The sequence below is a fragment of the Dasypus novemcinctus genome, chromosome 27 (assembly GCF_030445035.2).
Source record: "Dasypus novemcinctus isolate mDasNov1 chromosome 27, mDasNov1.1.hap2, whole genome shotgun sequence".
Classification (NCBI taxonomy): domain Eukaryota; kingdom Metazoa; phylum Chordata; class Mammalia; order Cingulata; family Dasypodidae; genus Dasypus; species Dasypus novemcinctus.
This window is the reverse complement of record NC_080699.1, coordinates 32,682,509-32,698,475: the sequence shown is the minus strand read 5'-3', so window position 1 is coordinate 32,698,475 and position 15,967 is coordinate 32,682,509. Positions and strand designations below refer to the sequence as shown.

The following is a 15,967-nucleotide window of genomic DNA, read 5'->3' as shown; positions in this document are numbered from 1 at the left end:
ATCATATTCAACAACACATTAAAACAAATTATACACTGTTACCAAGTGGGATTCATTCCTGGTATGCAAGGATGGTTCAACATAAGAAAATCAATTAATGTAATACACCATATAAACAGATTGAAGGAAAAAAATCACATAATCATATCTATAGATGCAGAAAAAGCATTTGACAAAATACAGCACACTTTCTTGATAAAAACACTGCAAAAGATTGGAATAGAAGGAAACTTTCTGAACATGATAAAGAGTATATGTGAAAAACCCACAGCTTACATCATTTACAATGGTGAAATACTAAAATCTTTCCCTCTAAGATCAGAAACAAGACAAGGATGCCCACTATCACCCCTTCTATTTAACATTGTCTTAGAAGTATACTTGCTCGAGCACTGCAGCAAGAACCAGACATAAAAGGCATCCGAAGGAAAGGAAGAAGTCAGAATTTCACTGTTTGCAGTGATATGATCCTATACATTGATAACCCTGAGAATTCTACAACAAAGCTTCTAGAACTTATAAATGTGTTCAGTAAAGTCACAGGTTACAAGATCAAATGTGCAAAAATCAGTAGCATTTCTATACACCAATAATGAGCAATCTGAGGAGGAAATCAGGAATCAAATACCATTTACAATAGTAAAAAAAAATCAAATATCTAGGAATAAATTTAACTAAAGATATAAAAGACTTATACACAGAAAACTACACAACACTTTTCAAGGAAAACAAAGACCTAAATAAATGGAAGAATATTCCCTGTTCCTGGATAGGAAGAATAAATATTATTAAGATGTCTATCCTACCAAAACTGATCTACAGATTCAATGCAATCCCAATAAAAACACAGCATTCTTTAATGAACTAGAGAAACTAACTATGAAATTTATTTGGAAAGGAAAGAGACCCCAAACAGCCAAACACATAGTGAAAAAGAAAAATGAAATTGGAGGAATTGCACTACCTGACTTCAAAACATACTACAAAGCTACAGTAGTGAAAATGGCATGGTATTGACACAAGGATAGACACACTGACCAATGGAACCAAATTGAGAGTTCTGATATAGATCCTCATATATACAGCCATACACTATTCGACAAGGCCACCAAACACTCTCAACTGGAGAGAACGGCCTCTTCAACAAATGGTTCCTGGAGAACTGGATATCCATATGTAAAAGAATGAAAGAGGATTATAAACTCATACCTTATACAAAAACCAACTCAAGATGGATCAAATACCTAAATGTAAGAGCCATGACCATAAAGACCTTGGAAAGCAATGTAGGGAAGCATCTACAGGACCTTGTAATAGTAAATGGCTTAATGAACTTCATACCAAAAGCACAAGCAACAAAAGAACAAATAGATAAATGGGACTTCCTCAAAATTAAAGCCTTCTGCACCTCAAAGAAGTTTGTGAAGAAAGTGAAAAGAGAGCCTACACAATGGGAGAAAATATTTGGTAACCATATATCTGATAGGGGACTTATATCATGCATATATAAAGAACTCCTATATCTCAAAAATAAAAAGACTAACAGCCAATTTACAAAACAGGAAAAAGGTTTGAACAGACACCTCTCTGAAGAAGATATACACATGGCTAAAAAACACATGAAAATATGCTCAAAATCACTAGCTATTAGGGAAATGCAAATCAAAACAACAATGAGATACCATCTTGCTCCCATAAGACTGGCAGCTATCAAAAAATCAGAAGAATACAATTGTTGGACAGGATGTGGAGGAATGGGAACACTCATCCATTGCTGGTGGGAATGCAAAAGGATCCAGCCATTCTGGAGTACAGTTTGGTGGTTTCTTAAAAAACTGACTATAGATTTGCCATATGACGCAGCAATTCCACTGCTGGTTATTTACCCAGAAGAACTGAAAATAAGGACACAAACCTATATAGGCACACCATTGTTCATAGCAGCATTACTCACTTTTGCCAAAAGTTGGAATCAACCCAAATGCCCATCAACAGATGAATAGATAAATAAAATGTGGAATATACATATAATGAAATCCTACTCAGTTATAAGAACAAATACAGTACAAACATATGTGATAGCATGGATGAATCTTGAGAACATTATGTTGAGTGAAGCAAGCCAGGCATTGAAGGACAAATACTACATGACCTCTCTGATATGAAGTAAGTAAACCAAGCTGTGTCAGAGAGCTAAAGACTGGAAGATAAACTTAAAGGAAGTTGGGAAGTAGAGGAAGGTTGCAAGGTGACACCTACATGGGTGAAATCTATGATAAGCTGGAATAAGTATATGTACAGGGAAGGGATAAAGTGGGGGCATAGGGATACCTTTGGGTGGGGCTTTGTGGGCTTCAGGGGGCTAGGGATGGGAGAATGCATCACATGGCGCAAGAAATTGGGGAGAGAGTGGGGGAAGCATTTGAACATAGGAGATTGTCAGGTATGTGGTTGAAATTATAGAGAAAATTCTTTAGAAAATATAATAGGGAAGGTTATCTGTTTAAGATGTTTAAGGGGGCCATCTGACACAGGGCAAGCTTCCAGGAAGTGTGTGAGTGCTCATTTTGTCATAGTGGGTTATATCATTGGGTGGAGACCCATAAAATGAGAGTGAAGGTATACGTACATCCTGGGGAGGACTGATGTTCTCAGAGGGAATTGTATCTCTCAAGAGAATTGGTGGCTCCCAATGGGTTAGGGCAGTCAAGCGCTCAACATTGTTGCAAGTATCTCCAAATATGGTCCTTCAAGTAATGAAGATTGATTGTCCTGGTGGGCCCTGAGCGGGGGGTGGTGGTGAAGAGGTGTTGAATAGATAGAATCAGTGTAACTGTGGGGCAATAGAAGTGTTCCACAAGATCACACAATGATGGATATAGGACATGTTAAATTACACCAAAAATGTATAAAAGTCTATAAGCTAAAATGCAAACCATAATGTAAAACATAAGATAACTAAAAATTCAGAAAATTGTATAGTCAAAAATATAAACCATAATGTAAACTCAAATGGAACCATGTTTGAAAGCTATTATTTCTGTATCTGTACATCAGCTGCAGCAAATATAATATGAACATGTAAAAAGATCATTGCTGGGGAAGGGAACAAAGGGTTTGATGTTGGATATGTGAGAGTACCATATATTGTATATGTGAATTACTGTGATGTAAAATTTATGTGAAGACAAACTTAATAATTAGAGGAAAAAAAGAAAGGATATAATGTAGACAATGAGGAAGAAATGGAAGAAATTGCCTTGCCACTGTATATACAGGGCAATACCTATAGCAGTGATGAAAGGCAAAATGTCAAAAACAAAGCTTTTTCATTTTTTGATATCCCAATTTATTTTTCCTTTATTTAATTTTTTAAAATTACTATGTATTCTATATCTAACCTTTAAACCCATGACTATATTCCATTTTACTATTAATGGAACCTGGCAATATATTAGGCTTCCTTTTTAAAGAGGTTTTGGACTATGGAGAGGTTGAATTATGGCAGGGAGGAACACTGGTGTAGAGTGTTATTGATAGGGGGCACATGTTTGGGAGGGAGTTCTCCAGGGCATGTACACAGGGTACATAAAAATGTTTGGATATTTTCATAGTAGTTTCAGTTAAAAACGTCAATGAGAGAGCGCTGAGTTCCTAGCCAGGGGAACGCTATCACATTCCCCAATGGAACAGCAACAATCCCTCAAGTGTAATGGCAAAGACCAATAAAGATGGATGGACCAACAATGATACTGATGGCTACAATTATAAGCCTGTGTGCCTGAAATATGAACTAGGCCTAGAGCTGCATGGTGCCTAAGTTATCTCCTGAGGGCCTTCATGTTGCTCAAATGTGGTTTAAGCCAAACTCAGCATGTAAATTCATTACCTTCCCCCCAGCATGGGACATGATTCCTGGGGATGAGCCTCCCTGGTGCCAAGGGATTACTACCAAGCACCAGCTGGTGATACAACTAGAAAAAGACCTTGAATAAAAGAGTCAACTCAGATCAGCAGAATACCTCAGCCTACATGTAATATCAGGTATTAAAAACTGCTTTTTGTCCTTCGGTAAAAGGGGGAAATGGAAAGGACAAATGAGTTTATATGGCTATGAGTCAGGTGGTCATCAGAGGGGTAATGCTTATGCATGCCTCAGCAGGATACCAGAGACAGCCAAAGTAGATAGAAACCCAGGTACTGGTTCTCCTGAGGCCTACGGAGACCCACAGGTTCTATGGTCATGGCAGGTGGCTCTGGTGTTTAGGGGCATGTCAGTTGGCCCTACTTTGTGTTCCTGAGTGTGATGAAGTTGGACTCAGATATGACCTTTCTACACATGCCTCTTTTGTTACTTTTACTGGACCTGTGGTTGGTGTTTTGGTTGATGTATACTCTGGAGACCTGAATCTCTGGACTGTCCATGTGACAGCTAGGCCCTGAGCCTCAGCAGACTTGCAACTCCTACCCTCTGGTTTATTGGACTTACCCTGGCCGGCTAATAGGGAGGTGAAGAAGATCAACCATCACACCAGGGAGCCAAGAGTGCCTACGGCTGTAAGCAGGAGAATCACATCCATCATCCATGTGGAATCTAAGCCCCCCCTTGATGTAGAGGGGAACTGAACTTAACCATCCCAGGGTCCACAGGATGGAGGAATAGAGTATGGGTTAGAGTGGACTTACTGGTGTTCTGCTGGGGAACTAATGTAACATTTAAAAGAAAATAAAGAAGGGAAAAAATAGATAACGTATATCATGTCTCCTGTTACTGCCTTGAAAACAAAGTGTAATATTTGGATTCTATTTTACAGTTTAATGATTACCTCTGGGAAAAATCATAAATAAATATAATGATCTTTATCTGTCTGACTCTCAGAGAAATTCAAAGATTAAGATTTACCAATATCCTCATCCTCTCCATGCAAAACGAAGAGTAGAGATTTTAATTCAGGAATAATACCTCAAATAGCAATAGTTATTTCTCTTTGGAAAATAGTGGTGGGGTGGAATAAACCATGACAGTTCTGATACCTCTAGATGGAAGACAGGTGAGCATTGAATACTATGTGTTTTCATACCCTTCAAAATCCAGTTCTGATCCTGAAGTGTGGAATATTGAAGGATCTGTGTGGGAAGAAAGTAGAGGTTAAAAGTGCTACTGGGATTGCAATGCCTCCATTCCCTTTGCACTTCCTATGAAGAAGATCCAAGTTCCATTCTTGACTGAATAGCTTTCTTGCTTTATATCCTTCTGTGAGATTCTGTTTCCATATAATGCTACAATGGACTGAGTATTCATAGTCTCCACTCTATGCAGCATCCAGTCTGGATTGGTAGCCAGTATGGCATAGCTGAAGCATGGTGAGTGAAGTTTAGTGAACATAAACTGGAGTTAGGAAAGAAAGAAACTGCATTAATGGCAAGCTGAGGCAGAGAAAAAATGTTAAATTCCTATACATCTTGCCCCTTTGGTACGTCTTTTCATTATTAGCTGATACCTTGCTGATGTCTCCCATGCGCCTGACCTCCTTGTCCAAGCAGAGCCTGATTCAGCTCTCTGTAGTAGTGTTCCCAGCTAAATCTCTGGGCTTCTTAGCTCCAAGGAGGAATTGGGTATGGTCTGGCATGGAAAAACTGGGTTCCACATCAAATATGACAATACTATCCTGTCTTCACAGATTCCATTGGGAGAGAATGGAAATTGGAAACAGTTCATTAGTGACAGAGTTTATCCTCAAGGGTTTAACAGAATATTCAGAGATCAAGGTCCCCTTCTCCCTCTTTCTAGGAATATATTGTCATTGTGGCAGGCAACCTTGACCTGGCCACTCTAATTAGACTGACCTCTTACCTCCACACTCTTATGTACTATTTACTCTTTAATTTATCATGTATTGACCTCTGTTACTCTTCTTTCATCACCCCAAAACTGTTGGTAAACTTTGTGTCAAATATAAACATTATCTCCTATGCAGGATGCATGACTTGGCTTCTTTGTCTGTGCAGAATGCTATGTGCTGACAGTAATGGCCTATGATTGCTATATGGCCATCTGTAAGCCCCTGTTGTACACGGTCACCATGTCCCTTCAGGTCTGTTCTTTGCTGACTGGGATTGTGTATGTGGGGGCATTTACTGGTGCTTGGGCTCATATAGGATGCATGCTGAGGTTGACCTTCTGTGATGCCAACACCATCAACCACTACATGTGTGACATCCTCCCCCTCCTGGAACTCTCCTGCACCAGCACGCACATCAATGAACTGGTGGTTTTCATGGTTGTGGGCTTTGATGTTGCAATGCCCAGCCTCCCCATCATTGTCTCTTACGCTTTCATCCTTTCTGGCATCCTCCGTATTCGCTCCACTGAAAGGAGGAGACTTCAGCACTTGTCGTTCACATATTGTTGTTGTTTCTCTTTTCTTTAGGCCAGGGGAATTCATGTACCTTCACCTTCTTCTGTTTTGTCCATGGACCAGTAGAAAGTGTCCACCATGTTATACACCATTGTGGTACCCATGCTCCATCCTCTGATCTACAGCTTCAGGAACGAAGAGGTTAAATTTGTTCTGAAGAAAAGTTTTAGCAGAAAAACATTTTCGTAACTTGGATCAGTATTAATTATGTTAAGAGAATGCAGTTCTCTCTTTTTATTGTTTTATTTCTCCCTTACAGAGTTCCTTTATACAGAAAGAAGTGAGGTATAATGGAATCAGCATCAGACTTAGAATCAGAAGTCCAGGGTTAAGCTGTGAACAACAGGGACATAATATCATCAGGATTCTTAGGAAGAATAATTTAATGTGAATGAAAGTATTAGGGCCAAAAGGCCCTAGTAGACATTTTTTCACAGCTGTGCCCTCTGCTGGAAAACCCTCCCATATGCACTTCCTTTGCCTAGATCAATCTGCCATCCTTCAGGAGTCAAGCTACCAAGAAGCTCTGGGAAGTCTTTCCTTGACAGATCAGGTCAGATGATGTTCAGGTATATTCTCACAACATTCTGTGCTTACTCTATTGTACCTACCCCACTGTGTTGAAATTCCTTTTCTCTCTCATTATCTCCCCCACCAGAATATGGGCAGAAAGTATATCTTGTTCACCATGCATCTTTTGCAGCTAGTACTGTCCCTAATTCCCTGGCTTAGAGCAAGCACTAAATAAATATTAACAATTTCAATGTGATTCTACTTACTGAAATTATTTTTAAAATTATTAAAAAAAACTCATTTGCAGGAAAATGATCACTTTTTACTAAGGAGTGTGTTGCGTAACAAAGACTAACAGATTTATCTGCCTTGGTTTTTCAAAAATGTCAAAGGAATCACTTGAGAATATTATGGCGTATGTGTGGGATTTATCTGTGTTTTCTCTTGCTTAATCTTCTTTGAATACATATTTTGCTCATTGAACAATGCTGCTTACTCCAGGATTTTATTATACTTGCTTTTCTTTTCCTAGAACACTGTTATTACTTGTTCCTATCACTTTTTTTCTTATCTATTAACACTTCAGATATCAATCCTGCCTAATCTACTTGGCAACATTAAGATGATCCTATTTTGTATTATCTAGAGTATAGCAATTGGCCTGAAATAAACTAATGGTAAAAAAATTGCAATTTTGTCATTTTTTGTAGTTGCCTGATTAATTAGCTGTAGGGCAACTCCCGCATATGTCTTATTCACTATTAAACTGCCATTACTTAGCATAACAGCTGGCTTTTAGTAGGGGTCAATAAATATTTGGTGCAATGAATGAATGAAAATATTACTATGTTATATTTTGAGTGATAAAGAGGCAATGTTTGGATAGAAGAGTTTCTCAAAGACTTATACCACTTCACCCTTCTAATATAAATTTTTAAGTAATTTATTTTCATCAGGACTCTTTTCCCAGCCACCCTTAAAGCACAATAATGGAAAATAAAGCTTTATTTCATTTTGTCCAGGTTGTTATCTCTGTACATGAGTGGGGCAGACTTCCAAAAGCAAGAGAGCTGTGGGGAAGTTCATGGTCAGTGATGTTAAACCTACCTGGGTTTGACTTTCAGCTCTGTCATTTTCTAAAAGTAAGACTTTGAAAAAATCTACTTAAGCCTTCCAGATCTCAGTTTCTTCATCTCTAAAATTAGAATGGTATTTATTTCAAAGAATTTTTTATGAACATTATAATACACTTGCTTCAGGTTTAAGCTATAGTAAATGGAGTACAGTTCTGGATTTGCCACTATATAGCAGTATCATTTCCCATTCTGGACCTCAGGTTAATAACTTTCAAAATAACAAGTTTGGATGGATTATGTCCAGTGTTCAATACTTTTTTTAAATCTTGTGATAACTGTCTTAATTTCTTCATTCATAGAATAATAGAGCTGGGCTGCATCAATTATTAACAACCAGGCTATGAATTAGAACCATCCAGGAAATGTTTAAAATGATGAGTCCCTGTATCCATCTCAGATATTCTCAGTCACATCATATCTATGAACAGGCTTCATGAATGTACATTTCAAAAGATTTTCCTAAGATTATGACATTATTGTTGGAATGACTGGTGAGTTGGAGCTGTCCACAATAGCGTTCTGTGATTCTACAGCAATACCTGGAGAAGAGTATGTGTGGAAACTGGCACATTCTACTTAAAAGCAGATGCTGTGGTATCAGAAAAGTTAATAAACTAATTCATTGAAAAGTAAAAATGTAGGGCTAAATATTGGAGAGTGGTTAGGTAAGATAAACACCAGATTTTACCCTTTGTATTGGGAATCCATAAAGTTAACAAGAGAAGTTTCATGGATGTGGTGGAAGCAGAAAGTTGATTGCAATTGATTAGGGAGTGAGAAGAGAGCAAGTATAGAAATATGCATAGCTTACTTATTCAAAATGTATTAGAATAATAAACAGATCATTGGTAAAACATAGAAAGCCAGGAAATAATCCCACATACCTATAATCTTTTAGAACACAATAATGAAAAGATGGCTATTCAAGAAGGAAATGATACATCATTTAATAAATAGTACTAGAGTGGTATATTTGCTATTTAGAAATATATATATATAGCTAGGTCATTATATTCCAGATATGAAATAAAGATCATGTAGATTAAGATTTAAATTGAAAACAAAACTTTATCCATAAAAGATCTAGTGAATATATATCTGAATTTTCATATAATCTCAGGCAGAAGGAGAAATCAAAGGAAAAGCATTTTTAAGCCAAAAATGAAAAACTTGAAACAATGAAATATGCAACAATAACAAATAAAATACATCGAATTTCACTTCCTGCTGTATGATGAATGAAATACTCTGGTATCTTCAAAACATAACAACGAAAGTGTAATTTTCTTAAATTGTTTTGTGCACGGGATTTATGGGAAATTGCCAAGGACAATAAGAAAGAAAAAGGAAGGGAAGAAGGAAAGATAAGGAATGAAAGAAGCTAGACATGCTTTTAAAAATCACTGAAACTGGGGCAACGATCTGAATACCCATGTAGGGGCTTATGTGAGGGCAGAGGATTGTATCAGTCAAGCAGGCCAGGAACTAAGTCAGGGACATAAATCTGGGTTTCCCAAATTAAATCTTGGAAGCTAAAATGAGAAAGCAGGAGCCCCAAAGTGGTAATGTCCCTGGCATTTTGAAAAATAAAATACAAATACTCACTGAAGAAACATGTCATCAGATCCTCAGTTTAGGCTCTGGGGTTTTCCAAACCTTAAGAAAAGCTGAATATAATTTCATAATCAAAGCTCATCAAATGCAGAAGGGGGAAGAGAACAATGACTAGAGACTTATCAGAAACAACAAATTAAAGTTTTAGACTTTCAAGGATTTTAGATATTAGAATTATTAAATATATAATAAGTATAATTCATGAAATGATTAAAGAACTAGCAGATAAAGTCACAAAAATGGGCAAGATACTACATTTCTGTGATACTACACAGAAATTCAAAGTAGAGCTTATAGAAATATAATTGCTGGAATAAAAAATAAACTCAATTCAGATACAACACAGATTAGAAGAATTAAAAGAAATTGCCTAGACTGCAGCTCAGAAACACTGGAAGATAGAAACTATGGAAGAGGTTAAGGATTGCTGAGTTGGGATGGATAGATCTCATAATTGTTTAACTGGAGTCCTACAAGAAGAAAATAGAGAACCTGATAGAAATTATTTGAAGAGATAATTACTGAGCATTTTCCAGGACCAATGCATGATATGAATCTGCCAATACAGACTTATGAGGGGAGATTAATAGGTAAGAAGTCCAAAAGGTACAGGGGTTGGGGATATAATATAGAGATGCAGGAAGCACAACCTGGATGAAGTGGGGAAAGCAAAATTAAAGTCCATTCCTAGACATTTTATTGATACTATACAAAAGGAAAGACCAATAAAATAACCTAAATGTGCAGAGAGAAGTCAGATCTCTTTGAAAGGAATGACAAAATGACAGAAATTTCTCCAAAGCAACAGTTAATCAGAAGGGAGCAGAATAATTTACTCACTCATTTATTCATTCATATAGAAAGTATTTATTATTATTTCTTGCAATGTTCTAGGCAATAAAGATACAATAAATAAAACAAACCTAAATCCCTGCCCTCATGCCTCTTGCCTTACTATAAGCAAAATAAGTCAGTCTACATAGGATGATAAAAGGTGGTAACAATGGAAAAAATTACTGTGTTCTCTGGACATGGTGGCTGATGGGTATGGGGAAAGGCAGGAAGAGATGAGAGGTGGAAGCGTCTTTGGGACATGGAGCTGCCCTGGATGGTGCTTCAGGGGCAATCACCGGACATTGTAAATCCTCACAGGGCCCACTGGATGGAATGGGGGAGAGTATGGGCCATGATGTGGACCATTGACCATGAGGTGCAGAGGTGCCCAAAGATGTACTTACAAATGCAATGGATGTGTCATGATGATGGGAATGAGTGTTGCTGGCGGGGGGAGAGGTGGGGTGGGGGTGGTGGGGTTGAATGGGACCTCATATATATATATATATTTTTAATGTAATATTATTACAAAGTCAATAAAATAAATAAATAAATAACACACACACACACACACAAAATTACTGTGTTCTCTAATCATAATGATATCATACTAGAAATCATTTACAAAAATAAACATGCTCATCAACATTTATAGATTTAAAAATTAAACTTCTAAATAAACTATGGGCCAAAGTGAAGGAATTATATGAATATATTACATATGAAAGTGTATGGGATACAGCAGAAGTAGTGTAGAAAGAGAAATTAGAACCTTGGATACAGTACAGAAATCTATAAAATTACTTAATTGAAAAATGACAAAGGTATAAACTAAATGAAAAATGGATAGAAATAAGAAAAATAGGAGCAGAAATTGGTAATAATACATAAAACTACAAATACACTAGAAATTAAATAGCTAAGAGAATATTATGGATAACTTTAAGGTGATAAGTTAAAAAAGCAAAGATGAAATGGAAATATTTATAGAAAAATATAGGTTACAATGGCAGACTGAAAAAACGAACTAGAAAACCTGAAGGAATTCCATTAAATCCCACCTATTAAATAAACCAAATTTGTAGTTAAAACTCTCACAAATAAAAGAGCTTGGCACAGTTGGTTTTACCATGGTTCTTCCAAACTGACAAGTTAATGTTACTTTAATGTGATGTCTAAAGCTTTCCCATCAGTATTTGTGGAGGAGACGTTTAAAATTGTGTGTGTGTGTGTGTGTGTGTGTGTGTGTGTGTGATAAATTGTAATCCTACAAAGGCCAAGGATTAAATTTTCATGGAGACTGAGGAGAGACCAAGCAGCCATCTAGGTGTCTCCAAAGTTCATATGAGTGGATAAAATATCCAGTCTGTTTCCAGTTAAGTATTTCACCCCCAGGTGGTAGCATTTGTTGGCCTTGAGGCCCTGGAGACTCCCTAAAGGGGAGAAGGGTCCTGAGGTTCCTGTGATTATAAGGAATTGAGGAGTTGGGGTGGGAAAAGAAAAGATTTGAAAGAACTAAAATATAAGTTGGAAATGATAAAAGTAGGAGGGAGAAGTGGGGTCAATGAGAAGAAGAGGTTTTAGATGAGACAGTTTGAGGAGATACTAAGTTTCCCAAAGGAGCCACTGTAGTTCTAGGGAGGACTTAGTGAAGACTCATGCCATGCAGAAAGAAGGTGGACTATTTTAGTGCCATAATGGCCAAGTTTATAATCAACAGGAGTCTTTAGTGAAGGAGAATTTCCCATTGTGAGGGGAGGTGCCACAATAATAAACTAAAATTAAAATGAGATCACAAAGAAGACAGAGTCCTCTCAAAAGTAGCGAAGAAGAGTCCTACTCAGTGGAAGGGGTCAAAGAAGCCAAAAGGACTTCCTGCCAGGAAGTTTCTTGCTGAAAAGAGATGAGCCAGGAAAAAAATATCCTGCTCAGTGAAAAGGCCCAGAGAGGAGTGAATCAGGGAATGATTACTCACCCTGTGAAATCTCAGTATTGAGTACTGTTGAAGAATCAAAGTCAAGTCCTTACCATGTTTCAATGAACAAATTGTGCAGAGCACTGGATTAGAAAGACTCACCAAGGATCCCTGATATCCATCTGTCAGGAGTGCAAAGTCTTCAGTGGTTGTACCTGGTGTCCTAGGTAGGAGGTTCAGGGGTCCAGGGATGAGTCTAACCCTGCCCAAGACTCAGTTCGAAAGCTCTCAAACAAAGTTTGTACCAGACAATGTTAAACAAGCAAGGACAGCTGCAAGTTTAGTTTCCAGATGGTCCAGACAAGGAAGGCAGTTGGTAGGTGTGTATGAGGAGCAAGGCAAGCAGCTTGATCAAGTCAAAGAAAAAAATCTTGGTTACCATTAATTTAGAGTAGTGATAAGTAAGTGTTTCAATCTGCCATATTTTCAAACCGGGTTTTCATGCTTAACACATATACATTTTTGTTCCCCAAAAGGTTTCTCACAGTACATAAATTAGGCTTTGGGGATCTATAGATCCCCCTCTTTATTTTGAGGCATCTTCACACTGTCCTAGTTTATAATCATTCTGGTAATCATTCTCTCCTTGGATGTGTTGCTTCTCTTCAGACCCACTCTAAGTATTTTAACTTGGAAATAAAAATTAATTTCCAAGATCAGCAGTTGGTTTTGAAACATTTATTATAATATAATTTACATATAGTGAAATCCACCAATATTAATTGTACAGTGTGATGCTTTAGAAATGCATATAAGTGTGTACCACACTCCCCTAAGAAGATAGGATGGAGCCTGCCCTTATGATCATTCTTAGTCAATCCCTACACACCTCCCTAGAGGCAGCCACTGTTCTGATATGTGTCATCAGATATTTTTATGCATGTTGTAGAACTTCATATTCAAAGGAATAAAATAGCAGTTACTCTTTGTGTCTGGCTTCTTTCACTCAGCATGTTTTGGTAAAATTCATTCATGTTCTTATTTGTGTCAGTAGTTCATCCCTTAGGGTTGCTAAATGATAGCCCAATATACAAATATAAAAATTCTGCCTTTTCTAATTATTAACTGGGTGAACTTGGGAAATAATTTAAACTCTCAATCATTATATGGGGATACTAGTCCCTTCTCTGAGGACATGACTTGATTGTCTGGAATACTAACAAGAATAATGCTTGCCAAACATTTCATTAATTCTGAAGTGTTGTATAAGGATAAAGTTTAGGTAATTGTTTTACCCACAGAGACCAATTGTTTGGGTGGTGTGATCCTTCTGAGATCATGAGAAGTTCTAATTGGCTTCTCTCTTAGTAGTGTAATGCACAGAGAGCCAAATCCTGAGAGATTTGAAATCACTGGGAATTAGTCCTTGTATGTTTCTAAACCCCATCTCAACATTTCATAATAAAGTTAGGACCCCAGTTTTTGAAGGTAAATGTCTTAAGGTAAGTTGATATCAGCTTCTCAGCAGGATACAGAAGAAGCCCTAGGTGATGTTTGAGTTGGTTCTATTTAAATGCCCTAATTAATCATACATTTTTCAAGATATTAGATCAATAATATAAAATAATATTATCAAATACTTACATAGCACTGAATATGTACCATTTTAAAAACTTTTATTAACTCATTCCTAAAAATCCTGAGGCAGGTTTTACATATGAGGACAATGAATCATTGGTAACATACTTTGTTTTAGGTGATACAACTTCTAAGTGGCAAAGACAAGATTTGATCCCAGATATACTGGCTTCAGAGAGCAAGGTCTTATAACTATGTGATGCTGGGAAGGCACAACTATTTTACTCATTAGAGGAAAGTATTAAGATTCTATTTATTTCTTTTTAAATGACTGCAGAAAGAACTGGCAACTGCTCTGAAAAAAAAGTAATCCTGAATTTTACATAAACTAACATCTTATTCTTTCTGTATATATACTGGATTACTTAATTTCCTTGATTTGATTTTCTGTTCTCTGGGTTTCTGTTTCTGTATTTTCTACCAGAACCATCAATGAACCAAATGAGCACTGAAGTACCCAGTATTTTAATGTCTACACCTGTCCTGAAATCAGTTACCTGGAAGATATTTCTTTTGGAGGTTTCTTTTGCAGAGTGGTGTCCAGTGAAAGGCACAATTAGCAAATGCAGGACTAAATTGTCAAACTAAGTTGCAAATGGACCCTTCACCATCATTATCAAAGTTTAAGAAGTTCTTGAGAATATGTTAGATGGGAAAATATTGATGACAGCATTCAATGACCTCATCTTCCTGTTGCTCCCAGTGCTGGTTGGGGCAGGTTACTGTAATACCTGTTCCTGAGAGGGCATGCACAGTGTTGGCATCATTGTCAGTGCAGCAGCTAAGGGATTATTTCACCTTCCAAATCTAAGTCATAATATCCTATTATTTATAAACACTAAACTGCACCCCACTATTGACAATTCTTCCCAAATGACTATAGGAACCTCAGAAATCTCCTCACCTCTGTGCTTCTTGAATTACAACTTTTAAACTTTTTGTCTTTCCAGTGGAGAGTGCTCTACTCTCTGTAAATACTGACTTTCTCTTGATCGAGAGTGACATGCAGACTCAGCTTCATTCTCATCCATGTCCCCTGACTAAGAGTACCTGATGATTTGGTGAGCTTTGAAGTAAATCAGACAAAATAAAATCAGAAAATATTTTATAAATGGGAAGAAATATAAAAAGTAGTAACTGATAGTAGCATAGTGCCTTACAGTTTGCAAAGCTTCATAAGGATGATTCTATCTTCATAACTACTCTTTATATGAATGAATAAATAAAGACCCAGAGAGGGTAGATAACTTGCTCTAGACACACAGGCTCTGCACTAAATAGTGGATTCGTGCTTTTAGCTCTTGTCTTCTGACTACAAATAGAATGCCTTTCCATATATGTTATTATGCAATCAAAGGGGAGTGGATTTGAAATTAACAAAGATTTTGTTCTGATGAAAAGCATACCGATATTTCGTGACATTTGCTTTGGATAAAGTAACAAACAGCTATATCTTTTTTCCATAATGTTCGAATCCCATGAAAAATTAAGCTTCATTCCCTATCCAAAAAAACTTTATGAATTCTATTTTTTTTGACAAAAGTTCCACTTTATCAAAGCCGAGTGGGACAACTGCACTCCCAATGGTGTTGAAATTCTGATGTCTTGCCGATTTTATTCTTGTCATCTTAATGAATTTACATGATAGAAATGAGAGGAATGGGATTTCTCCAGTAACTATACCTCTATCTTCCCAATCTGAAAATATATTAATTCAGGTAAATTTTATTAAATGTCATCTTTCCAAGGGAAGAAAATACCAGCTAACTCCCTGCCTTAAGAAATTTAGGTTTCTCTGTTAAATAAGTAAATCTGTAAAATTTTGATTTGTATTATAATTAAATACACATCCTCCCCATTGAAATCCTTGCTGTTTTATGGACAACTCAGTGAAGGAT

At 36.9% G+C, this 15,967-nt stretch overlaps 1 pseudogene; it reads left to right on the top strand.

The window, feature by feature from the left end:
* Positions 1-5,697: 5,697 nt before the first annotated feature.
* LOC139437732 (olfactory receptor 8B8-like) lies at positions 5,698-6,608 on the top strand (annotated as a pseudogene).
* The last annotated feature ends 9,359 nt before the right edge of the window (positions 6,609-15,967 follow it).